The sequence below is a fragment of the Agelaius tricolor genome, unplaced genomic scaffold (genome assembly GCF_023055355.1).
Source record: "Agelaius tricolor isolate 1412-34295 unplaced genomic scaffold, bAgeTri1.0.p SCAF_26, whole genome shotgun sequence".
In the NCBI taxonomy this organism is placed as follows: Eukaryota; Metazoa; Chordata; class Aves; order Passeriformes; family Icteridae; genus Agelaius; species Agelaius tricolor.
In genome coordinates, this window is record NW_027269286.1 from 6,335,178 (window position 1) to 6,361,806 (window position 26,629).

General features: G+C 45.0%; 2 long non-coding RNA genes across 2 annotated transcripts in view; one reads left to right on the plus strand and one right to left on the minus strand.

The window, feature by feature from the left end:
• Window positions 1-559: 559 nt before the first annotated feature.
• The window catches only part of LOC139600330 (uncharacterized), a 152,842-nt gene continuing 126,772 nt past the window's right edge, over window positions 560-26,629 (minus strand). The window contains exon 3 of the long non-coding RNA XR_011682486.1: window positions 560-2,015. This is a non-coding gene — a long non-coding RNA (uncharacterized lncRNA). The remainder of the gene's footprint in view (window positions 2,016-26,629) is intronic.
• On the plus strand, window positions 6,008-22,984 carry LOC139600329 (uncharacterized). The gene is made up of 5 exons (XR_011682485.1): window positions 6,008-6,287; window positions 15,202-15,286; window positions 18,029-18,646; window positions 20,680-20,770; window positions 22,816-22,984. It is a non-coding gene; the product is annotated as an uncharacterized lncRNA (long non-coding RNA).

Consider the following 26,629-nt stretch of genomic DNA (forward strand, 5'->3'; position numbering starts at 1 on the left):
AAATCCAACCCGTCAGTCCTCATCTGAGCCATGCTGGTGAAGCTGGTGTGAGCTCATAAACCTGTTTCCTCTCTGAGATGGAAAGGATGTGCCCACCTGGACCATGAAATGAGCTGCTGGAGGCAGAACCCAGTTCCCACGTATGTTGTGCTTTTCTTAGGGTGGCAGAAGGAATTAAAACTTCCAAAAATGGGACAGAAATATATAAAAAAAGAGAAATTATTTTTGTAGTTGGGAAAAACCAGAGGAAGTAAGAGAGAGACCTTGAATGGATCTTTATTTTTGCTGCCAGTGGTCCCAGGATGAAGGCAGGATCCTTATTTATACACCCATCTGGTTTCTACCACAGGATACAGCAGCTGACAGGTTTCCACCAGGAGGGTTAGATTCTGTTAAAGCAGCGTTTTCTGCCGGAACATTTTTGGCTAACTTTGGGCACGAACGTGAAAGGCTCTGACAGCCGTGCTACGGCCACTCCATCCATTAACAGCACAGAGGCTCTGGAGGGGCAGGAGGGGCTGAAGGCACAGCCCCTGCCCCTCGGTGGTGATGCTGAGCAGGGGCTGCCCTGGCTGCAGCTCCAGAAGGCTGCGCTGGGGAAGCCCTGGGTGCCTGCAGGCAGATGGGGCTGAGCAGTGGTGGCTGTGTCTGCCCATGCAGGGCCTGCTCCCCTGGGCCAGCCACCCCTATTCTGACTTTCAGCCTTGCTCTAATCCGATTGATGGAGTGGCCAGAGATGCTGACGGGATTAGAGCTCAGCAGAATGACGAAGCACTTGGGATTTGCCTTCGTGCAGATCCCCGCAGAGCAGCAAAGGGAAATGGCTGCTTCTGATTTACAAGCTGCAAGAACTGTGCACTGAGGTGGAGGGTTTTCTCCACAGTCTGTAGCCACAGCTTGGCCTGGCATGTTTTTGATGGTGTCTAATATGTTGTGCGTGGTCCCACGCATTGGGATATCACTGTGGAGCCAGAGGGTGTTGGGCTCTGCTTCCCATGTGACTGGGCAGGTGCCAGTTCTGTGGGCACCTCTCTTCTCTCCCTCAGCCCGATGAGAACTGACAGAATTGCTCTTGGGGCACCCTGCTCTGAGGGGATGATGGTCTGGGCTCCTTGGCAGGTACAAATCACCCAGTGCTCACTGTCTGCTAGGTGGATTTGCACCATTTATGAATTTCATTCATTGCACTTAAAAAGGCTCCTTTTATTTTCCCTACGTGGAAAAAAAAAAAAAAAAAAACAAAAAAACAACGAGGAAAATTAAAGCAAAGCATTTCTACACATCCTGATTGCTTTGTTTATGGGGACTGTGTCTCTAAACGCTTCAGGCTGAAGCACCGGTGCTGCTAATAGAGTAAATTGCAAGTACCTCGCAGCAATCATCCCTGCTGCTTTCACAGGAACCGAGCACTCCCTCTTGAGTGAGCCTCCGATTTTAAGCCCTGAAAGAGCAGCTTGACGCCCTGTGACCTGCCTGGTAATGTTCCTAATCCACCTCTTTATAAATACGTTCCCGAGGGGATGTTTGGGCAGCGGGGGAGGATGGCGAGTGCAGCAGGCAGCATCTCCAGCCTCGCCTTGTGCTGTGCTTGCGGGAAGCTGATGGAGGTGGTCACAGGCTAAGTGGATTAAACCCGGGAACGTCAGCTCAAAAATAGGAGCTGCAGCCTGACATAAAGATCTTGAGAAGTGAGAGGATTTGCTGGTGACCGGCGCCAGCTCCCCAGAGGAAGTGAGGGAGGGTCGGGCCTCGCCGGAATTTCCCCTGTTGGCTGTGGGCACGGTCTGGAGATGCCCGGGGGATTCTCGGGGGATGGCTCTGCCTGGCTCCAAGCCCCGCAGCTTACACGAGTCCCTGCAAGATGCGCCTGGTGGAGCAAGATCCAAACAAGGTCCTCGGGGGACTGGCTGCTCCCTCCTCCTCGCCCTGTCCTGCTTTGAGCCCACCACGTATCTGGGCTTGGTTGGGCATGGCAGTGCCTGACACCAAACCCTCTTCCAGAAGGATAACAGCAGCTGGAATTAAAAATAAGATGGAGACACATTAATAAAAAAACCCCCACTAAAACCAAAAAAACTTACCCCATTACAATAAGGAAAAGTAGGACTTAGAAATACAAATAAAGTAATAAGAATTAGCCTCCCCTCCTTGTGCTTCCCCAAACTTTTTACTCCTTCTTTTCTTCATGCAGAGAATGATGTTTTTGGTGGCAGTGGCTGGTTTTACTTTCTGTCTTGTGCAGTGAGAGGGCATTTCCAGGCTTTGCTGATCATAGCAATACCCAAGCTAAGGACAGTTCTTGCTCCTCTATAATATCTGACATTTTTTGACTGCTCCTTTTGCACTTCATCCCATTTATTTGCTTCACATAGAGCAGTGTTAAACCTGTCTTTAAAAAGTAGTTCCCCTTGCAATCTGAAATGTGTGTGGACTGACTGTTGGATATCTCAAATGCAGCTCCATGGTGTGTTGACCAAATGGTAAAAAATTGAAACTCTTTAAAAAAAAACCCAAAAAGCTCTTTGACCCAATACAATAATATTAATGATTTTAAGTTTGAATCTACTAAATAGGGAAGATGGACAAATTAAAGCATGATGTGAGGGGTAGTGACTCTTTCAAACTTAATATTACTATGATAACAGACATATCTTGCTTTATATAATTTTCCTAGATTGAAGAACCCAAAGGAAGCCCTGTTGGGTTTCACATTCATAGGCTCTGAGCTAAAAACCAGTGGCTCTGATCCCCCATCTGTCTTTCAGCCCTTTGGAAAGGTTAGCTTTGTCTCTTTGTCATAATACTGCAGGAGTTAACAGCTTAGGGATGGAAACATGTCTGAAAGTCTCCAGGAAGATAATACTTGGGAAGACAGGTTTAAGCTAAATAAGAAAGCAGATTTCATCAGCCTTCTTGGAAACAACCTGTCCAGAGACTTGTGATCCGTTTCTAAATTTGGCCTTTGCATTTTCCACGTACAGGAAGTGATGAAAACGGCAGCAGTAATCCCTGGGGAGTTTGGACACGCACATCAGAGGCTGAATGCCTTTGTTTGTTTAGGACTGCTGTAAGTTGGGTGTTGTAAACATGACTCATGACAAGTTTAATTAAGACAAAAAACATGGGAAATGTAGAGGAAGATCACGCATCTTTCTTCACAGTTTTGGCAGCTGAAGATTTTTCTGAGAGATTTGAATGTGCTGCACCAGCACAGATATAAATACAGGTTTTATACTGATTTTCTTTTCCAAAATTATTTTTACCCTTGTTTTTTGGATGGTGCTAAAACAGTCTGAATAGAAGAAACCTGACCTAATGCATAAGCGCATTAACTTGTGGCAAGCCAAACTGCAGCTGATGAAAATAAAAGATGTGGTGAACATATGATAAAACTCCTAGTCAATTTGGTCCTGCCCCAGCAATGAAAAATTTACTCCTGGAAGAATTTGACTGAATGTATTAGACCCTCAAATGCACACTTGTCAATGCAGAACCTGCCTGTTTCTCAGATTTTCAAATACACATTTGGTGTTCAGTTGAGCACACTTGCTGATGGAGCGAGAATTCGTTCCAGACTAAGATTCACGTCTCTGCAGATGTTGTGTGGAGCCTCAGATTTCGGTTCAGACAAGTTTCTTCCTGAAACAGCTTATATGGAGAACAAAATAGTCCTTATGAGTTGGGAGCTACAGTGTTCTTGAAAAGATGGTGATGATACCCTTTTATGCAGAGTGGATAAAAAATTTCAGATGATGGGCGTTGACCTCAAGTTTTGTTCATGGAGGCACTTCTGGGAACTTCTGGCCTATTCAAAAATCTCAGTGGTGCCCAGTCACAGCATAGTGCTTAATGCCTTACAAATAACAACATATGTTGGGATGATCTGCCTTAATATTGGCTACTTGAAAGCTGAGCATCCAGTTAAGTTTGTCAGCTGCACTCCTCCTCTTAAAAAAATGAGAAGAAGAGGCAGGTAGAAATATCTGACAGGAATTGATCCTGTGTCTGCATAGGTGCCTATTTCTAACCAGTGAAGCCAGACAAGGGAGCCCTGGTGATTAGCTGAGACTGCCAACCTAACTAATTTCATTAAATTAAATTAATCCCAGCCTCAGAGACAGGAGTACTTCTGCCAAAACACTCCTGCACATGCAGGACTTGTAAAAGCATGCTTCTTCAGGACTTTAGACAAGTTTATAACAAATTTCAAAAGTCTATTATCAAATAAAATTCTCTTGAGGGTTTTGAGGTCCAAGAAGAGCAGATTCATGCTGGTGTGGGCAAAACCCTCTAGGCACGTGAAATAGGTTAGCTGGGAAAGATTTAAAAATGTAAGATTTTTAGGTTAACACAGCCTCTCTATTTTCTCTAGAACTTGTGCTTTTAGATCCTCCAGATGCATTTGAAAACTCCTTGGCCAAATTAAAAAGATTAAATTTATGAAACTGGGAAAGTGAAGTTTGGATTCTGAAGAAAGTTTGAAGTCACAGGACTTGCAGAGTCTATGCCAGGATCCAGAAATATTTTAAATTGCATCTAGATGAAAATTTCCAAGTAATTACACAAATAATGCCAATGTCTTTGAAAATCTACCCCCCCCCCCCAATATCTGCCTTCTCATTCCCTTTAATACAAGCAGCAAAAAACCAAGTAATTTCAGATTGTCTGCTTGCCTCCATCATTAACATCCCATTCACATACAGCAAATATTCACATTTGAGTGAAGGTTTTGCATAGCTTACTGTCCAAAATGTATGTTTTAGATCATTGTGGTTATGTGGATGGATGGATTTATCAAAGGTTTCTCAATCCTTTCCCCTTTCCTTTTTCCTTTCCTTTCCTTTCCTTTCCTTTCCTTTCCTTTCCTTTCCTTTCCTTTCCTTTCCTTTCCTTTCCTTTCCTTTCCTTTCCTTTCCTTTCCTTTCCTTTCCTTTCCTTTCCTTTCCTTTCCTTTCCTTTCCTTTCCTTTCCTTTCCTTTCCTTTCCTTTCCTTTCCTTCCCTTCCCTTCCCTTCCCTTCCCTTCCCTTCCCTTCCCTTCCCTTCCCTTCCCTTCCCTTCCCTTCCCTTCCCTTCCCTTCCCTTTCCCTGATTTTTGCATGAAGATGTTTTGCATTCATGTTAAGTGTGTTTGCAGACCAGAAATGCATGCACAGTGTGAATTTCTGGAAAAATTAATGGTGGGCAATTTTACTATCATTTTGAAATCCTGAGTGCTCTGTTTTTCAGGGATGAGCCTGGAAAGGCCAGTTATTTACAGGGACAGAAAAACATTGCAGACATAGAAAATGAAGCCCCACTCTGTTGTGCAAAATTCCTGTACATGCATAAAGGCTCTGAAAATCAGCGATGGGGAAAGGCCCTTCCTCTGGGAGCAACATGGGCAGCAAGAGTGGATGCTCCCAGCCATTGCAAAATGAGGGTACATGTCAGTAATATCCTCCAGTCCCCCCTGCTGCAAGCACTGGGAACGCTGCAGTGGGATTAAACAATTCTCTGGAATGGATTAACCAAGGCATGGCTGCAGCCCTGCGCAGATCCCTCGGCTGGATTGGTGCTCCTGCCCTTTGTGCACCACGGCCCCACAGCAGCTCTTGCCAGCCAGGCTTTGCTCCCTGGGCACAGCATTTTAGCACCAATGAAGATATGTGGACCTGGGTGGTTTTGTCGAAGTCCTGTGTCCCTGTCAGGCTTGGGATGTGTGGCAGAAAGCTCAGCATCCTGCAGGGTCCTGTCCCAATAGCCTGGCTGCAGCAAGTGAGCTGACCAGCACTGACTCATTAGCCTAATCAACTTGAGTGTCCTATGCATTCCTCTCAAAGCTCCTGCAAAACACAGAGTTAAAAGACAGATGAGCCTTGAAATGAAAGGGGAAGTATCGCATTTTACAACCAGATTTGAGAAAAATCCTATTCATAGCTCTTCTGGGACCGTAATGGCTTCTGAAACATATTTTGTCTTGAAAGCTGAACCAAGGATGCAAGTCAGAATGACATGACTTCTGTGGAATCTTCGTTTGCAAGAGGCGGAAAGAAGAAATGTGTATAATCAAAAAAAGAAAAAAAAATTCAAATACCAAGGCAAGAATGCAGAATAGATTTGGTTTCACTCCCTAATTTTTATTTTTTGAAGTGACTGTGTGTTTGGTTTTGTTTGTTTCTTTGTTTAGGTTTATTTTATTTTTTTTTTTTTTTCAGTAGGAGAGGCCATTTAAGGATAAGGAGAAATTCTGGATGATCAAAAGAAGGAATTCTCAGATCAGAATGGTAGCACCAGTGGCTCTGGTCAGGTTGGTGTGCATTTAATTCTCCTGTGCATTTCATTAAAGTGGAATGATAATAACTAACGAAGAAAGGACTCTGAGGCTCCTGCTGAGTCAGCTGAGGCAAAACTCCACTTTTAGGTAGGGAAATTTTACCTGAGTAAGAGCTCAACATAGACTATAAAATCTGGTCATGAAATCCCTAGCTAAGCTGGTAAGAAACCAAAATCCTTCAGACAGACAAGTAAAATAGGATTTCCATCCTCCATGGTTATTCATATCCTACTAATGAGCTCTGGCATCTGTGGCAGAATTATTAGAGGGGTATTGATCTCCTGCAAAATTTGGTGTGTAACAGTGATTTGCAGATATATAGAGAATATTGAATCCTTCTCCCTTGTTATTTCCCAGTGGGCTGATCAGTTGGGCAGTACTGGAAAGGCAGATGGCATTTCCATTTCTCCTTTTCATCCATCAAGTGGTTATTAGATGGTCCATCCACTCAGTATGACTGGGGTTTTTTTCTCCCTTTTCACAAAAAATGTTATTGAATGTTGGTATTTGACACAGTCATATATTATAAAGGAAAAGTTTAATGAAGGGAACTGGTTATAAACAGGCCCTTGATCCTGAGTAGAATGAAAGCAATTTCTTTTTTGGTAGTTTTAAAAATAGCCAGTGCTGTTAAATGTATTTGTATTTCAATACATATTTTTCCTGCTCTTTTAAATGTCACTGCCTCCTCTGCTGAGAGTGTTACAACCTGCATCTGCAGGCAGGACTGTGTGGCAGTTTTCCAAGAAGAACAGTGCTGAGCACACCTGTACCACATTTCCCAGTGGAATTTAGATGTGATCTTACACATGATGACTGATGGCATCTTCAGCCAGAGCAGGGAGCAAACCCCAGGGCACCATTTCAGATCCACCATTTCTGCCTGACCCATTGGGGTCAGATGCTCCCAGGAGACTCCCTTGGGATGATCTCACACACATCTTAGAAGAAAATTAAGTTGTGTTGTCCTCAGGAAAAACCACTGCTGTCTTTTTCTGAGGGCTGCTCATGCCATTACAATCTGGAGCAGGGAACTGGATTCAGTGAGCTTGTGTTGTATGCCTGACCTCTTCCCCTTCTTTGGAAATGCTACCCAAATTTGGCTGAACAGTAAATGTCTATTAAAAAAAAAAAATCCACCACTACATGATTCATGGAGACTTCTGACTCCAGAGCAGGGTTTCAGCAGTATAGATGAAGCATGAGACCACGTGCTGGAGAGGAAAACAAGATATTGAATAGCTGCTCATTAATCAAGTGCTGGGAACAGGGTGAGAGGGGTATGGCGGTAAAATGTAGCAGGCAATTCTTACAATTAAAGGCTGTTTCAGGATGCAAATGTAGAGAGGGAGGTGGGGGAGTGAAGTGATATTACACAAGCAACCCTAATTTACACATGCCTTACTTCTGGAGTGCTCAACTTGGTAATTCTGCTGCTGCTCTATGGGCACAAGAGTGTTTTTTTTTTTTTTTTTCCTATTGTACAGAGTGTTTTGCTGCCTTTCTGTTCCCTGTACTTCTCTGGCTTTAAAAGATGTGGAATATTTGTGACTGCCTTGTGCTGCGATAATGTGATTGCAGAGCTCTTTTCAGCTCAGTGGAAGAAATGAAAGGTTGGGCTCACTGCGAGCAGTTGCTAAGAAAGCAAGCAAGCAAGCCTATTTTAAGCTGTTCTACAGAAGCACATACTGCCTTGATTGGTTATTGATTCCAGTTTCATTATGGAGAAAGCATATTTTTAGCCACAAACATGGGCAGCCACATGTTGAGCTGCAAGTATGAGAACTGTAAAGCTCTGCTGCAGGCTGCACTGAGCCAAAGCATCCAAAAGGCTGAGGACCCACATTTCCCACTCTAGCAAATGGCACCAGTCTCTTGAGAAAAGTTTTCTTGGCTCCTTCAGCTATATTGAGCTTTGGATTCAATTCAGTTAGGAGTCGGCTGTGACTTGGATCTTGCAGGCTGTCCCTAGACTGGCAGATGAAACAAAGCCTCGGACTGTTTTGAGCATTGGAGCGTGACTGTCTATTCTGCAAAACTCTTGGACTGGTCCAGGGAGTGGTGGAGTCTGCATGAATTACTGCCCTCCCCAACAGTGCCGAGACATGCGAGCCTTTGAGAAGGTGCTATAGGCCCTGCTGTGCAGGATGGCTTTGGTGTCAGACAGCGTGCATGGGCACGTTCAGTGCTCTAGGAAGTGGCAGGTACACTCACATGAAGAAAGGACTCAGTGCATACACATAAATATGGGCAGCCTCACTTCCCAGGAATACACGGCGAGGTAATGCCTTACAAATCTGTGTGGATTTCAGTAGGCGCATGAAGGGAGCAGACTGGTACAAGCTGCCTTGGAGTGCATGGAAAGAAGAGGTGTTGGGGCTGCTTTTACCCCAGCTAAGCCAAACTGGAGGTTTGTGGCAATTCAGCAATAGCCAAGGGCAGGAAGAATTTGGGCACGGAACAGGAACAAGCCTGCGGACACTGGGCTTTTGATATATGCTTTCTTCAGAGCTGTGCCAGTTCAGTCATTAGTTGAGAATAAATAACAACAAAGTACCTCCCTGAATCAATGTTTGTAAGAACAGAGCCCAAGGTCAGGCACATTTAAAAAGGACACTTTTTCCCCTGAAGAAAGCCAGAGTCTGTGAAAATAAAAGACTTGGAAACTGTTAGCTATTTCCTGAAGGCTTTTCTCATTCCTTCTCATGCAAGTTAACGTGTACTTTTCCTGGATGGGAGTGGGTATTTTTTTTTTTTTTTCAGAAGTATTGGAGATATCTTATTTTCCTTTTGAAGAAAGGTTCCAGACCCTGCAAAGTTTCTCAGTTTCATGGCCTGAAAGAACTGAAATGTGGTCACTTGTATGGGCTGCAAAAGCCGTCTGTTTGGGCCTTTTTTCAGAGGATGTTTGAGACAGACACCCCACAACACTGAGAGAAAGGAGTCCTCTCAGTTCCTGTTGGCACTGGACTGCTACTGAGACAGTTGTTTCTGAAATTCCTGTACTGACCTACAGATCTAAACAATTATCCATCCAAATTCTGATAATCCTTTTGTCATCAGCAGGACTCTGGCCAAGGTCTGCAGTGACAGTTGTCTGGCCTGAAGACCCAGGTTTTCCTTTTGAGGTTGGCAGGAAAAAGGGCAGGTTACTGCTAGAAATTTTTCCTATTTAGGACTGGGTTATGGTCGAAATGCATGTCTTGATTCATATTTCACCAGTGTAAACCAGTCCCATCTCTCATTAATGTTTTCTTAATATTTGACCAGTTGATCAATCTTCCTCTTTGGTTCAATGAATATTTAATCATGTATGTGAAATCAAACAACTTCAAAATGAGAGATTTGGAGCCATTCTCCCCAGCCACAGCACATAACTCTGTAATGACCAATAGAGGTATCAGAGATGTGTCAAGCCTCTACTCTGACTCAACTCAAAAGTTTGAGCCCAGACTTTTCCCACACTCTTTGTAGGGTCCCAAGCAAAGGAAGATCTTTTCTTGGTCTAGCCTTGTGGTTTGAGTCCAACCAGCTGCATTTGATGACTGTCTTTATGTTTTTCAGTCAGGACTTGAACCTGGCCTCCCAGGTGACAGGCTAGTTTGGAGCCCTGTCATTCAGTGCTGTTCCCCAGGACAGGAGATTTGTTTTGGAGAGAGTTGGTTGAAGTGACTGAAGCAGAGCTAGGAGCTGAGAAGTACTGCTGGATTCCAGAACCTCTGCTCCTTCCTGGTCCTTGGAAGGGCAAGGAATGTACCTAGCATGCTCAGCTCCCCTCAGGCCTTGTATGAGGGTGACCTGATTTCTGGTCTGAGGACTGAGAATTCTCTAGGCAGCAGTGGGATGAGGAAGAGCATGGGATTGCAGTGCTAGCATGGACATGGGGGCTTGTTCCTTGGTATCTGGCCTTGGCACTGTGTTAGTTAATTCTACACTCAAACACATCTGTGTTCTGGGATCCTCTTTCCCTTGAAGCAGTAAGAGGATAGATTTTATATCAGGAATATGATGCCATTTAGTAATGAGATGGAACAACTTTCTTGCACCATGCCGACCACCATAAATAAAGGAATTCAGACCATTGTTTTTGTTTTGAATGTACCATAACTCTGACTTCTAGAAGTGCTTCATTTATGTGGAAAACAGGATCAAATTTAACATCTAATGTTTCTCAATACTTCTCTGGCAGAAAATAAATTTCCAAAAGTAAGCCAAGACCACATCAAAATCATATCAAACCATGTCCATTTCTGCTTAATGATGCATCTTTGTATAGATCAGTTAGCACAAACACTTATTCATTCATCCTTTCACTAACCACTCAACCTGAAAAATATAACTGACATTTAAATGGTGCAGGAGGAGAGACAGGCAGGTTAGCCAGGCCGGAGATAGGGCCAGCAATTTCACCGTGTAACAGGAAGGCTCTCTAACACCCTATGAATTAATTGAGGCTGAACTAGAAGACATGGATTTTGCTAAGGTTAATAACAGCTGACAGCTTGACCTATTCCTGCAGTTTACTGTACCAGCATCAGTCCCAGGCTCTGCTTGTCTTCTCTCTCTGTCTAAGGATAGTGATGAGAGAGTTGAATGCCCATGGATAAGAAGCAGGGGGGGATGCCAACAAGGCATGTATCCTGATGGGAGTCTCTTACAGACCACCTGACAAGGGTGAAAAGGCAGGTGAAGTATTCTGTAAGCAGCGGGGAGAAGTCTCACAATCTCTGGCCCTTGTTCTTGTGGAGGACTTCAACTCATCAGACATCTGCTGGAAATACAGCACAGCAGACAGAAAACAGTCCAGGAGGTTCCTGGAGAATGTGAAAGATAACTTGGTCACAGAGCTGGTGAGGGAGCCAGCAAGGAGAGGTGTCCCCCTGGACGTGCTCTTTGTGAACCAAGAAGGGCTGGTGGGGGATGTGATGGTCACTGTGAGCCAGCCTGGGAAACAGTGACCAAGGAATGGCACAGGGTTTGGTTCTTGGGAAGGTAAGGAAGGTAGTCAGCAGAGATGCAACCCTGGGCTTCTGGATGGCTGACTTAGGCCTGTTTAGGACACTGGTTGAGAGAGTCCCTTGGGAGGCAATCCTGAGGGGAAAAGGGGCCCAGGAGGGCTGGACATTCTTCAAGAAGGAAATCTTAAAAGTGCAGGAGCAGGCTGACCCCATATGCTGAAAGATGAGTCAGTGGGGAAGAAGAAGCTTGGATGTAAAGAGAGCTTTGGCTAAAACTCAGGAAAAAATGGGGAGTTTATGACTTTTGGAAGAAGGGGCAGGCAATTCAGGAGGAGTACAAGGCTGTTGTGAGGTTATGCAGGGAGAAAATTAGAAGGGCTGAAGCCAAGCTAGAACTTGATCTGGCTACTGACATAAAGACAATAAAAATGTTTCTATCAATTCATCAGCAACACAAGGAGGGCTAAGGAGAATCTCCAACCTTGTGGAGGATGGCTCATGGCTTGGATGGGTGCACTGTTTGCTGGGAAAGATTGGTTGGATGACTGGACCCAGAGAATGGGTGGATAGAGTTAAATCCAGCTGGTGGCTGGCCACAAGTGGTGTCCCCAGGGTTCAGTTTTGGAGCCAGTCCTGTTTAATTTCTTTATCAACAACCTGGGTGAGGGGATTGAGTGCCCCCTCAGTCAATTTTCACAGGACACCAAGTTGTGTGATAGTGTTGGTCTGCTGAAAGGCAGGAAGGCTCTGCAGAGGGATCTGGGTGAGCTGGATCGACAGGCCAAGACCATTTGTATGAAGTACAGCGTGGCCAAGTGCAGGGTCCTGCCCTTGGGTCACAACAACCCCAGGCAGAGCTACAGGCTGGGGGCAGAGTGGCTGGAAAGCTGCCCTTTGGAAAAGGGCCTGGGGTGCTGGTCAACAGCAGCTGAACTTGCGCCAGCTGTGCCCAGGGGGCCAAAAATGTCAATGGCATCCTGGCCTGGATCAGAAAGAGTGTGGTCAGCAGGACCAGGGCAGGGATTGCCCCCAGCAGTTGGCACTGGTGAGGCCACACTTCAAATCCTCAGTCCAGTTCTGGGTCCCTCACTACAAAAAAGACATTGAGGGGCTGGAGTGAGTCCAGAGAAGGGTTGGAGTACACATCTTTTGAGAAGCAGTTGAGGAAGCTTGGATTGTTTAGCCTGGAGAAAGGAGGCTTATGGGGAACCTTATCACTCTCTATGACTGTCTGAGGTTGTAGAAAAGGAGAGGTTTGTTCTCTTCCCTCAAGTAACAAGGAGTAGAAGAGATAACAGCCTCAAGGTGTATCAGACAAGATTTAGATTGGATATTAGGAAAAATGATTCACTGAAAGGGTTCTCAAACATTGGAAAAGCTGTGCAAGGAAGTGGTGGACTCCCCATCCCTGGATGTATTTAAAGGACATGTGGCACTTAGGGACATGGTTATTGGTGGCCTTGGGATTGTTGGACTAATGGTTGACCTCGATGGTACTTTCCAACCTAAATGATTCAATGATTCTGAATATCCAGTGCAGGATTTAGCCTCTGTACAGAGCTGGGAAGTACCATCATTTGAATGTTGCTGCCCAGCCCTGGTCCCCACTGCTGGGTATACCCAGTACATGTCTGGGACATCTCCACCTGGCTCCCCATGGGTGAGGGTCCCTCACCCATGCTGTGGGAAGCACAGGGCTCATGCTGATGGTGGAGCTAATGGGGTGTGAGTGAATATTGAGGCTTGTCATGTGGATATTATAGCTTGTGAGTGTGTTTGCCAGCTGCTTCTATGACCTGAAGTGAGACTCTGTCTACAGGGGTCCATTAGGAGACTTTTCATGCTGTATTTACTCTTGGAGAAAAGACATTGAAACAACATGACCTGAAACAGACTAGCAAATCTGAAAACTATAGAGTAAATTACCACAGGGAAAAAGCACTCTTTGCTCAGTGCCTGCCTGGTAATGATGCTTTCTTGCTCTTCTGTTTGTTCTGACCTAGTGTTTCTTTGCAGGCAGCATAAGGCCAGTGGCAAAAGTACATCTCACAAGAACCAATTGGCTCCAGGTGTGGATTTCACAGTTGTTATCACTGTCTGTTATCACCATGCAGCTTAATGAGGCACAAGCCAGAGCAGCTTGAAGTCTCAGGTGATTTGTGTTTGCAATGCATTTTGAAGGCCATATCTTGAGCTCTGGGTGAGGCTTGAAGGCACACACCAACCCTCCCAGGTGGAACCTGAAAAGTGATCCTTGCAATTGCTGTCTCTATAGGAGTCATTGGACTGTCAGAGTAGAGAGGAAAGGATAGGAAGGTGCAGACTGAGGGCAACACTGATATGGACACCATTCCTCTTCAATGCCAGGGTTGGACCTCTTTGTCTAGGACAATACATGCACCAGGATAGCCATGCAGAAGAGTCAGATCTCCAAAGCTGAGGCAGAAATAAGGATTTTGTCACAAAACAGACCTAAGCATAGTCGTGTGTGGCTGGTAATATGTGGAAGATGCTGATGCTGGGAGCCTTATCTGTCTGGGTTGTAGTTTCCAAAACACAATTGCAGTTAAAGTGTTCAGCAGTAGTGTTGCAAAGGTGTGGAAGGCTTAGATACTATGTGTAGGATTCATCGTGCCACTCATTGGCAATCCAATGAGTCTGAGGTTCTTACCATCCATGGAAAGCAAGGTTCATTTAGCTGAGCTTACCTTAGGATGTGATGCCTTTCTCTGTGGAAGTACCTCTTTCCCCTTCTCAATTAGAAAAAAATCCTGGAAACAACTTGCTCTGACCTGTACATGTTTCCTATAAATGTCTAAGTGGGACCAGATGGTTGCTACCACCCATGTAGAAAGGAGACCACCAATTTGAGCTACAAATAGGAGCAATGGATGCTGGTCCTTGGCTTGTTCTTTTGATCCTGCCATGGAGCTGGTCTTGGCTTTCCAAATTGTAGCAGAAGTGCAGCTGGCAATAACCCATTGATTTTTCTTTATTACTTTACACCAGGTTGTGCTAAGCAAAAACTGCTGATGTTAAGGGATATTCTGGGTGCCTTGTACAGGTATTTTTCACTCCTGAAGACTGGTAGGCAGAAGTTTAATCCCTCTCCTAGAATTACTTGCTTCCTCTGTTGTACACAAAATTGAGTTGGCTTGCTTCTGTTTGAGTCTGCACAATGTTAGAATACAAGGGCAGCAGTGCAGATTTCCGTGCTTTTTCTGTCCTGCCTCCTTTCCTATTAGTTTCCTATTATATTTCAGCTCCCTGCTTGTGCCTGCATGCTCACTCTGATCTGGGATCCCTGCCAGCTGCTACAGCCGTGTCCCAATGCCAGCTGGGATGTGTAGGTGCAGTGATAGGATGATGCTCATAGTACTGGGCATTTATTTTTTGACATTTTGCAGAAAGCAATTTCTCTGTGAGCTCTCAGCCTCTTCAAGAACATACTGTTAATGGGCTTACTCCCAAAGGCAAAGATCTTTCCCATCTCCCATTTTCCTGGATTTTGGGATCTCATGGATTTCTGTGAGATGTGTGGGCATTTGGCACTTCAGATTAACAAGCTCTGTTCCTGCCAAAGCAGATATTTGCTGGCACACGCTGTGCCCACATGGGAAGAACTGCTTCCAGAAATCATGCTCTTAGGAGCCTCAACCCAGTGCTGGGAGTTCCTGTGACTGGATCAGGCTTTGCATTTATTTACGGACTAAAAGAATGCTTGATTTTAGTCAGACCCTCTATGAGCATGAAGAAAAACAAAGCTGAACATCTCCTCTCAATGTTACCAACTGGTCCTATTGTACAGTGGTTTTGTCAGCAAGTTATTTAAGATCTTAATCCCTTTCAGCTATTAGGGGGAACTCTGAGGTAGAGTGAGACTGGAAAGAGAAGTGATTTTCATTTGGATTTTCTTTTTTTTCCTCTAGTGCTGTAACCTGATGAAGAGGCAATGGCATTTCACAATGTGTATCGCATTCACAGCTACCTGCTTAAAATATGGAAGGTGGAGGGGTAAGAAGAAAAGACTCCTCTAAATCTGTAGAGGAACTCTGGTGCCTGTAAGGGCTATTTGAAGAAGAAGTAAAACCACTTTATCTTGTTAATCCATTTCTGCATTGTAACTTATGCTGCCATTCACACAGTGTCAGAAAGCTATTGTAAACCCTTGTATAAACCCACCCTGTGGACTTGAGGGGCTTGAGTCCATGGCTCTGCCAGGCCTAGAATATTTGGGATAGGATAATAGCAGGTTTCACTCTTAAAAGTTTTTTTTGGAGGGGTTAATGCACAGGAGGAAGAATGTTAATGATTCCCAACAGACCACCTACTTAGCTGCTAGCAATAGGCAATCTCTAGTGTGTGCATCCTGGTAGAGACAGGTTGAAAAGGGCTTTTCTGGGTTGGAATTGGATAGGCATGTGGTCTCTGAGCTTGTTGCCTTGGCTAAGCTCACCCAAACATTTGTTTTTGGTTGTTCTGCAGGTAAATCTGGTAGAGGTAAGTTCTGAAAAGAGATGTGAAATATAAGCTAGGAGGTTTTACAAATTATTTTTGCAAGGCACTCCATGAAATGCTAGATCAGTGAGATATCTGAGAAGAAAGCCCAGGTGGGAAATTGTTTCAGAGCAGCAGCTGGAGGAAAGTTGCCATTTCTTTGGGCATTGCCACTCACAAGAAGGAAAGCCAGCTGGACAGCTCAGGAGAATTAATGTACTGGGAGCAACATGGGAACAGGCAGAATAATGACATAAAAGAAAGATGCTTGAGGACAAGCTTTGTCTCAGCTAACACTAAACATTTAGTCATCTAGGCTCTCTCTGTGGTCAGCAGAGCATGGCACTTTGAAGCCATGATTCATCTGACCTATTTTGGTCACTATCCTACCTAGGATGAGGTGAATTGCACTTTATCCATGCCTGTTTCTTCCTCTTGGTACTGAGAAAGCTTCAGGCACATAGCCTAGATAGAGACATCTGTATTTTAGACACGTCAGGGGAGGTGAGGCAAATCCTCCTTTGCACATGGAGTGGGACTGTGAGAGAGGACATGGATGGCCACATGGCACCCTGTGAATCTGGGACAGCATCCAGCCACCCTCTGCCCTTGTCTTCAGGAGAGATGAGGAACCAGAATGAGAGAGGATGGAAACCAAAAAAGGAAGAGAGAGGAAAGAGAACAGGGAGCTCTGTTTCATCCATGTTGTTTCAGCTCTCATTTAATCCTCCTGCAAGGAATAGGAGAGATGTGGGCTGAGGAGAATAATGCAATAAATTAGAAATGGGAAAATGTGTATTACAAGTTTTGCTAAGATGTGAGCTTCTTCATGAACAACCAACATTATTATAACTATCAACTAAAAAAGGAACAGTGACATTTTATTATTATAATTTTGATCTAAAAATTGCTTTCCAAAATCTTTATGGACTATCTTAAACTTGCTGAAATGTATATTTTGCACTGAAAATCAGGTTTTGCATGAGCAGAAAAAAAGAAAGCTTTTGTGATGACTGCAGCACAAATTTCTGTGAATGGGTCTTTAAGCTGCATTGCCAGAAATGTCATGAATCTGCTCAGAACTCCAAGGAAGGGAAGTGGTTTGAAATTCCTAACACTGCTCTTTCAGCCAGAATAGCCATTTTGGGTGTACTTCACATGAAGCATGGCTTCAGGGCTTGATATGTCTTCATGCTGGGCCCTGTATTGTGCCAAGGAACTTCTCAGTGTTTAACAAATAATAATAGATATAAGCTGTGTAAGCATATGTGAATCTTCATGTTATAATTTCACGTGTAGAAAAATGATCTCATAGGCACATAGGAAACAGAGCAGATGGTAAAATGTGTGTTGGACTACACTCAGGCTGGAGACTAAATCTCCCAGACAATAAAAGCACAAATGCTGGAGGGTCCCCTCCAGCCATGCACACGAAGTACTGCCTCCTGAACTGAGGTGGGGGAGCACAGATCAAAACAGATTAAGAGGCCACCTTTGATCTGTTGTTTTCTCCTATTACTGCAAGTTGCAGCACTGTGATCTGTCATTCCCTGTGTGGGTATTCAAAGGTGTGTGTGCATGGACAGCCCTCAGCTGGGTTACTGGGAGATGAGTACCCAGCTGCATTATTCCAGTTTTGAACATTGCAATTCCTCCCATTTCAGGGGTATTTCACCTGCAGTGAAACTGTCTCACTAAGGTGCTTCTTGATGAAGTCTTATAGCTTAACCCTGCTTTTTTCCTCCAGAGACCATCCTTGGTGGAGACAGATGAATCCTAGCTCACACTCCTGTTTTAAGGCACGAGTTTCTCTCAGAGACTAGGGCCAAGCTGCAGCCCTGAGCAATAACAAGGGAAGCTGGGAAAATTTGGAATAACCATGAGTTCAAAATTTCTGCTGGAAGAGGAAAACTGAGACATGGGGCCATGCCAGATTGCAAGGAAATTTTCCTCTGTATACTAGCAAAACAGATACCAGCAGAGCACTGTAAAAGCAAACCATAGCAAACAAAGCCTCTTCCCAACATATTTCTCACCAGAAAGTTTGTAGGTAAACAAAAGCTGCACATGTCAGGTCTGTTATAAGAGTAAGCTGAGCTGGAAGATTTCTTCAATTATATCAGTGTAAACATTCTGAGAGCAGATCTGGCCTGTTAGTAGCCCCTGACTGATGTACAATATTAGATTCCTGCCTGCGTCAGGAGAAAAAATATCTTTTGCTGTCATGACAAGGTTTTTTCTCCTCTCTCTTTGCTACAGGATGCCTGATGGGCTATTCTGGAGGGTTAAATACAAATCATCACAGTGCTTTATTGGATCAGCTTCTCTACATTGGGCAGATGACGTGCTTGAGAGACCAAATCAGCTCACATCTATCCACTGGCAGCTTCCATTCAATGGCAGTGGCTTTGGCACAGCTATCCAGGATTTCACCTCAGAATTCAGGAAAAAATTGCCACAAAATTGGAGGAAATATGATTTGAAGGAGGGGCAGTGAAAATTTTGTGTTGTGATGCTGAGATATCAATGCTGAGATACATTGGACTAGTAAGATCTATGATTTGGGTTTGGTTTTTTTTTGTTTGTTTCTGTGTTTTTGTTTTTGTTTGTTTGTTTGTTTGTTTTTTATGAACAGTTAATCTGTTAGTGGGCTAATAAGTTAGTTCAAAGCACTGACCCCTGGAAGACAGTGTCTAGATCCTGTCTTTTCCAATCACCTTAGTGTATGTCTTAGAGAAATGCCTTTGCACCTCTCTTCTCAAAAGTAATCCAGACCTAAAGGTGTCTGCTTACATGATTATTTATTCATTCAGACCACAGCTGGCACCCAGAGTCCAAGGAGGAGCACTGGAGTTAGAAATTGCAGCCTGCTCTCAAGTAAGCCACGCAGAGGTTTTAACTGGTGTGGGTCAGTGGGAGATAGGGACAGAGGGAGGAGGTGGGAGGTGCTGTCTTGAGAAGAAACTGTGTTTGTGATCTCTCTAACTTGCCTTCTTGACAACTGGAGGGGGATTTTCCTAATAGAAAACCTGTGAGCTATATGAGGAGGGTAATCCACTTGACCCTTGCCCTCTCCTAAGCCTTTAAGTCATCATAACATTTCATTCCTTACCAGCTGCAGGACCACTTCTTGGGATTCATTTTGACTGCAATGCAAAACCAGCATTGTTTAGCCAGGAGGGAGATCAGAGTAGGGGTGTCGGAGCAGGGTACGTGAGTGGGGACATAGCAATCATATTTGAAGAGGGTGAGAGCTGGTGGCAGTGAGGAAGATAAACAGGGTGTGTTTGTGCAAGTGACCTTATTTATTTCAGCATCCTGAGGAGGGACCAAATGTACTGCATTGAAGGAAGTCAGTCCACACACATATGGGAGCGGGTCCAGCACTCTGTGGCTGGCACCAGCCCAGGCACTGTTTGCAGGGTGACAGCCTGGGGTTCCCAGAGCAGCTGCTGTCCTCAGCACTGGCTTTGGAGAGCTCTGTGCATTGCAGGCAGGGCTGAGATGGGCAGGGTGGTTGTTCAGAGCTGGAGGGAAGGGCGTTCTGCTCTGGCACCCCCTGCCCTGCGTGGCAGGCTCCAGCAGTGGGGAGGACCCAGAGCCCCCCTGGCACTGAACAGACCCCCCTGAGCAGCTGATTCAAAATCCTGATTTGTTACTTCAGCATTTGGCTGCTGAACGGCTCACAGACCAATCCTGACATTATCTCCTTTTAATACTGTATTTGTTATCCTCTGAATATTTTGGGTGGGTAATTACCCAGTGTGTACTGCAGAGCCCAGGAATATTTGCTTTGGCTTTTCTTCCTGGTTAGTTAGGGTGTGCGGTTTCTGGCCTAGATCTCATGGCATTGTTTCTGACTACGTAAATGAAATTTTTATACAAGAGAATAATGAATACAGACCAGAGAATAAGGCACATCCTGTGGCAATTTCACAAAGGCAATTTTTCTTGCTAAAACCCATAAGGGGCTCAGCAGTTGTGATTATTTACACATGTACTTAATGGCTGTCCACATATGACTGATACAGGATAACAGACACCTAGTAACCAGAGACAGCTGGTTTGGTGGGTGCCTTGAATCATCCCTGGTTTTGTCTGTTTTCTTTCCCTCTCCTCTTTCCTGTTTGACTATGGAGGCACTTCTAAGGATGAGGAAGAAAACCTTCATTTAAAACCGCATGAAACCCAAGGCTGGGTGTAACCAGCTTCAAATCCAGACAAGAGTCAGCGTGTAACTTCATGTGTAAATATTTTTGTCGTCCAGCATATCATATGGAAGGGGTGGCACCTTAAAACACACAGAGGATTGCTGCCACACATGCAATAATGTGTGCACTCACACCCCTTGGTGTACACAGACTTTGCACTGCACCCAGTTTGGCTGTGGTGCCAGCAGCAGCCCAGCTGTGGTGAAGAAAGCTCAGCCTGAATGTTCCCTCAGCTCACCATGAACATTCTATGCCCTGTGTTGAGACCTACTTTGCCATAGCTGAAATGGCTGTGAAAACTGGCTGTTTTAAAGAGTTTATCTGCACTAGGTGTCAGTCAGAGTGATTATTCTACTCTATGCAAAAGCTAAAGAGTTTGCTTTTTCTGAATCTTTGAATGTGGTCTTGTGGCTATGTTAACACACACATGACTTCAAGACATTGAAACTTCAGTATCAAGTGTCAGAAATGTATGTCCAAGCCCCAAGTGTGATCCTGCTACTGAGACAGCAGCTGTTGCTAGAGTTCAATCTATCACTTCTCATCCCACAAACAAATGACAAATGTTCCTGAGGGCCTTTTAAAAGTAAAAGAGATCAAATATAAGAAAAAAAAATATTTTGAATGCATCTAGAAAATAATTTTGGTAAAACACTGGAAACCACAAATTCCACTGACATGGGATTTTATTATTTGCAGGTGCTTTTGTTTACTGCCTGTGCAGGTCCAGACCTTGCCTTGGGTATGCAGTGAGGACTTGCTGCAAGAGGACGTGAGTGGAGATGAGGAGGTAGGGGTGTATGTTCTTTGCAAATTACCAAACTCACTGCTTGTGAGAGAATGGAAAACCTTTTCCTGACAAAGAAGGTTCCACAGGGTTTGAAGGCAAGGCTTGCCTGTCATCCACACAGCAAGGGAGCTCTGATAGGCGAATATCTTGTGCCATGATGCCGCCTAAGCTTGGGAAGCAATACAAGCCAGCAGGGGTGATGCCTTCACTAGCTGCCTTGTCAGCCACAGTGCTCCCTTTCCATCACTGCACCCCATTCCTGAGGTTAGGATGGATGCTGGTGTGAGCCCCCCTATCAGAGGCTGACAGTTGCTCAGAAATCCTGGCTCTGAGTGGGTGAACAAACGGGTGGCTTCAGGGTGGGTTGAAAATACAGCCCCGTCCTCAGTGTAACCTTTAATCTTGATTAAAAACCTTCCAGGGCCAGGCAGCCTGGGCTGCATCCTTTGTTCAGTTCTGGCAGTGGCTCTTGCATTCCCTAATCCCTGTTAATATCACTGCTTGTCAAAGAAGATTTGTGCCTTTCCTGGAAGATGGACGCCTGTTTTGTACCAGCCGGGGGAGAAGGAGACGCCTCATCAGCTGCTGCTGGGAACAGCGAGTAGCAGACAAGAAAGGCATCCTGTTTTCTGGGGAGAAGGAGTGGGAGGTGGGCGAGCATCTGGCTCTGACTATTAACTCTGGCTGCTAGCACTGCTCCTGTGTATTTGGGATGCAACACAATCCTCTATTTTAACCATGCACAATCCATGAACCTCTCCTGGCAGCATTTGTGGCCAAGGTACCAACATAGTATCCTGGCCAAGCTGCAGGACAGATTATGCTCTCCTGACCTATATTCCCCTAAAGTCATTTTCAATTAGTGTAGTAGTTAGTCCCCCTTTGTGCACCAATAAATTTCTCCCTGCCATAATGTTGAGCTGAGACTCCAGAGGCCATGCTCTCTTGGGGGCATTTTGCTGCCTCTTCCAAGCAGACAGAGAAAAGGCCTGGACATGCATTGCTGCTCAAGCAGCAGTCTCTGTTGCTAAGCCTGAGCTCAGACCACAGTTCTTCTCAGTCTGGTCAACTCATGTCTCACCTCCCTATCAGGGGGTCCTTCCTGGAATGTGGAAGACCTTCTCTGGCTCAGTCATGGCAGGAACTTGGTACCACATCCTGGGAGATGGTTCTGCTGTTATCAGGATGCCTTTGATGTGGGGCTTTTTTTCTCTCTTCTGCTGTCAGCCACTTCATTTGCTGCAGGCATGGGGAGAGGCAGGACACTGCAGCGTGATGCCAAGTGCTGGTAGAAGGAATCACACCATGGCTCTGGCTGGTTGCCTGCCAAGGTGACTGAGCTGGCACATGTGGGTTCCCTGGAGGCTCAGGGTTCCTGCTGGCCCAGAGGAAGCACTGCTCACCTGGCCTCTGTTGCTGTGTGGTGCATCCTGCATCAGCAGTCCAAGCTTCAGAATAACCACACCATCATTGCTCTGCATTCCTGCCCAGGCCCAGCCTCACCAGCAGGGCAGATGTAAAGGCAGCTGTGGCTCACAATGGCACTAAGGAGAAGGATGTTCAGGGTTCCACTGAGGATATGTGTACCAAGAGCTCCCAGGGCAGTGTGTCTCCAGCTCAGCACAGGCAGGCTCCTGCTGTCAGCTGGTGACAGCTCAGCAAGGTGGCTTTTGCCATCTGGAATTGGCAGCAACTTCTGCTGCAATCTCCATTAGGTGGCTCAGGGAGTCTGGCCAGGGCTACAAAATGTGAGAAAAGGACCCCAAAGTCCACTTGGTCTGTGCCCTTGGCAAGGCAGGATTGCATGTGTCAGTGCATTTAGAGAGTCCTCCTCGGAATCGCTTCTGTCACTATCCCTTTCCTGGCCACTGCCCACGCAGCAGCTGAGAGGCAGCTAATATAATTAGCAAGGCTTAATGAGGGACAGCGCTGTTGGCCAGTGCTTCCAGTGGAGCTGCTGAGCTCTGTTTGCATCAGGGCAGAACCCATTCTCTTATCAAACAGCTGCCTCAAAAACGGGATGAGATTTTATCCTTTGCTTTCAGGTTTAATACAGAAAGCTGTGATTCAGCTTTGTGCAGAAAGCTGATCATCAGGCTTCCAGAAAATCTGACCCAGCTGGGATCTCCCCCACACAAGCAAACTCCTGGGCATGAACGGTGCCTTGGGCAGCAGTGGGACACGAGGACTACGATGGAAGAGTTTCTAAATCATTACCGTTGTTTATTCATAGACATTGAATATTTTTATGTTCAACAGTTTCTTTGGATTTCTGGTGTTAATGAACTGTATAAAATACATACATAATCCTCCTTCCTTTTCCATGAAAATGTGACATTTTCTTGCCTACAGATTTTGAATTTTGCCTTCTCGGTTGCACAATACAAAAAAAAAAATATGGCCTGCATAATGAAAACCAGAAACCTCATGGCTTGAGATGTTCTTCAATATGATGAATGGATAAAATTAATTTGCTTTGGAGCCATAGCATTTGATGACAGTAATTGTGCCTTATAATTGGTACACAAGCAGGCCAGCTGAGGACACAGCTTAAACTACACTCTAGGTGAAAAAATAAAAGCTGAAACAGTGCTATCAAAGATAGTTGATAGTTCAAAGCAAAACTTTCTTATTTTTAACTTTTTTCACTTAGTACTTGTTAGGATCTCACTGTGGTTTAACTCTAGTTGAAAACTAAGCCACACACAGTCAGTCATTCGCTCTCTCCCCATCGGGATAGGGAAGAGAACCAGAAGAGTCAGAGTGAGAGAGGTTGTGTGTTGAGATAAAGACAGCTCAACAGGCAAAGCAAAAGCCACACACAAGGAAAGAGAAACAAGGAATCTATTCACCACTTCCCGTGGTCAGGCAGGTGTTCAGCCATCCCCAGGAAAGCAGGGCTCCACCATGTGTAATGATAACTTGGGAAGACAAACACCATTAGTCCAAATGCCCCTCCCTGTCTCCTTCCCCCAGCTATATGTGCTGAGCATGATGCCATATGGTCTAGGATATTCCTTTGGTCAGCTGGGGTCAGCTGTCCCTGCTGTGCCCTCTCACAACTTCCTGTGCACCCCTAGCCCTCTTGTTTGTGTGGTGGGGTGGGAGGCAGAAAAGGCCCTGACTCAGTGTCAGCCCTGCTCACCTGTAACAAAAACATCTCTGTGTTATCAACGCTGTTTTGGTCACAAATCCAAACTGTAGCCCCGCAGGAGCTACCAGAAGAAAATGAACTATCCCATCCAAAACCAACACAGACCTTTCTACATGTTATTTTCCTAGAACTAGTGTTGGAAGACTTTTGCTCCTGAAGGAACAAGGCTGGAGAAAAGCAACTGCACCCTGCTACCTCAGCATACCTGCAATGCAGCTGGTATTTCTCAAATCTCTTCAAGTACATTTAGTTTTTCTTCAAGGTGGCTTTAAATTACCTGTTTCAAACCACATTGTTTAAATCTAATTTATGGGAGCCAAAGGCACGTCTAAGCAATCACTGTCACCTCTCCTTCCTGGCGCCTAAATACATAATGCCACTTCATGAGATAAAGTCTCCAGTATCCATGCTGACCCAAGGTGCTCCTGACACATAAAACCTGTCCTTGCCCCTGTCCCCATGTGTGGCACTGCAGTCCCCCAGCTCCCTGGCACACTTTGCACAACACTAAATTGAACTGAGGAACTGATCTGGCTTAAGGAACATCTGCCAAAACCCTTCCCCCTCGTCCTGTTTTTTAATCTGGACCAATTCTCCAGTCTGACCCTGGTGCTAATTGAGCTGACAGGGAAAAATCCCTTGGAGGATGAGGGGTGAAAAGGTGAGAGAGTAAGAAAAGTCTTCACCTCATCCTGTTGCTGTGGTCTCCATCCCATCTGCTGTCAGACACCATACTGGGAGAGGTCACCCCAAACCTTTCAACTTTACTGAGTCTCTGCTTCAGCAGAAGTGATCTCAGGAGAATCTCTATCAGGCCATGACTACTGGGGGGATGTCAGCCAGTGGTAAGGAAGATGTGGTGAGTGCTCGGGAAAGAATAAAGCGGGTGTTGGATGAAATAGTATTTTAAATAAGAAAACCAGTGGGAACCATGTAAACACCCACCCTTTTAGTGGATGCACCTGTGTGATGAAGAAAGTGCAAGCCATTCAGATCAATGCAGCCTCTGTTGTGCTGTCAGGCACAGTGTCACAGGTGCATCAGCTGGGTGACTTGCTTGGGTTTTTTTTTCCTCTTCAACAAACTGTAATTTTATGTATATACATATGTATTAATACAGGGCAAGCCAAACCATGACCACAAACACCCTTTTCACATGCTCTCTGCCAAGAAATCCACCCTGAGCTGCACATGAAGCCTTGCCCCTAGGAATTCTCTCTGTACAGACAAGCAGTTTACAGCCCATGACCCCAAACCATCAGCAGATGCCATTGTTATTGCCCTCAGTGTTTGTCTGCATCCCAAGGGTATATAAACTTCACTTTCCATACCCACCCCTGTTTTAAATAGTAATAGGTCATCCCAGAAGCATGTTTACTTCCTTGTCATTTTTGGACTTAAGTATAGAGCAGCCCAAATTGCTTGAGACTTAACATTTTCTAATTAACCAGTGGGAAACAGTGGAAGAGCTTTGCAAAGTACAGTGCACAGCTAAACTGAATGATCACCCTTGAGTTTAAGCATGGGAATGTGGATACCCACCATTGCCACCCACAAGACTTTTTTATGCTTTCTTTCTCCATTTGTGCAGGCTTTAAAAACTTCTGGTGAGTAAGATTTCTTGTAGAAGTTCAGATGTTTTCCTTTATGTAGGCATAACTTCATTGCACTGTGATGGTAGTTATTGGGATAAACTTCTAGAAGGAGAGCGAGGAGGGAGAGGGCTTTTCTTGTCTTAGGTAAAGGGAGCATCATTAAAGTCAGACAGAGAAATAGAAGGCTACTAATTAACTGGAGGAATTTATCCTGCTTAGAGATACTAGCAAAAATACAGCTCAGGGTTTTATCCCATCCTTGGACTCTTTTCTCCATTTTGTCCAAGTCTCATTTAATCATTCATGACTCTTTGGTGATTTCAAACTCTTTAAAAATGTTCATTTAAGATAGTTTTGTCTGCTCTGATTATCCTGGACATCATTCCTCTACAGAGATGTTGCTGCATTGCTTCTGGTCAGCGAAGAGCTAAGACACCTGTGGCAAGGTGGGACCAGCACCTGTGCAGGAGCCTCCAGCTGTTGCCCTTTGAGCAGAGTGGAGAGGGAAACCTTCTGGAGATGCATCCAGGACTCATGCAGTGGACAAACCCCCCAGTCACTGGAAGAATCCAATTTCTCCAGTTCACCAGCTGCTGAACAGGTACAGGGGGAAAGCTTGTCTTTGTGGGCAAGAAGGACAGGGTGTCCCCAAAGCCCCACCTACACCACACAGAGCCTGCTCCTGCTGCTTCAGAGGTGGGCTTGGCAGAGCCCCTGGTCTGTCCTGAGTGCATGGCTGGGGTCATGTAGGGGTTACCATGCTGCTAAAGGAGACAGGTTTCTGACATATTATCTTTTAAGTCGAGGCATCTGGAGGTTATGACATGGAGGAACTGACCAGACTGAGTTCCTTGTATTACCTTGGCTGGTATATTATGTAAGGGAGGCAGAGTGTCCTCACATTATTATTATTATTATTATTCTAATTGTTGTAATTAAAGAATATTGTGCTTTTAATTTGTACAGTTCCTTCCTCAGCATTGTTTGATACGAATAGATGATAACAGGCTAGTTATTGTGAGTTATTAATAACATATTGTTTTCTCACCATATGCCCAGGAGACAGAGCAGTGACTGGGGCTGCTGTGTCCTAGGTGTCCCTTCCTGCAC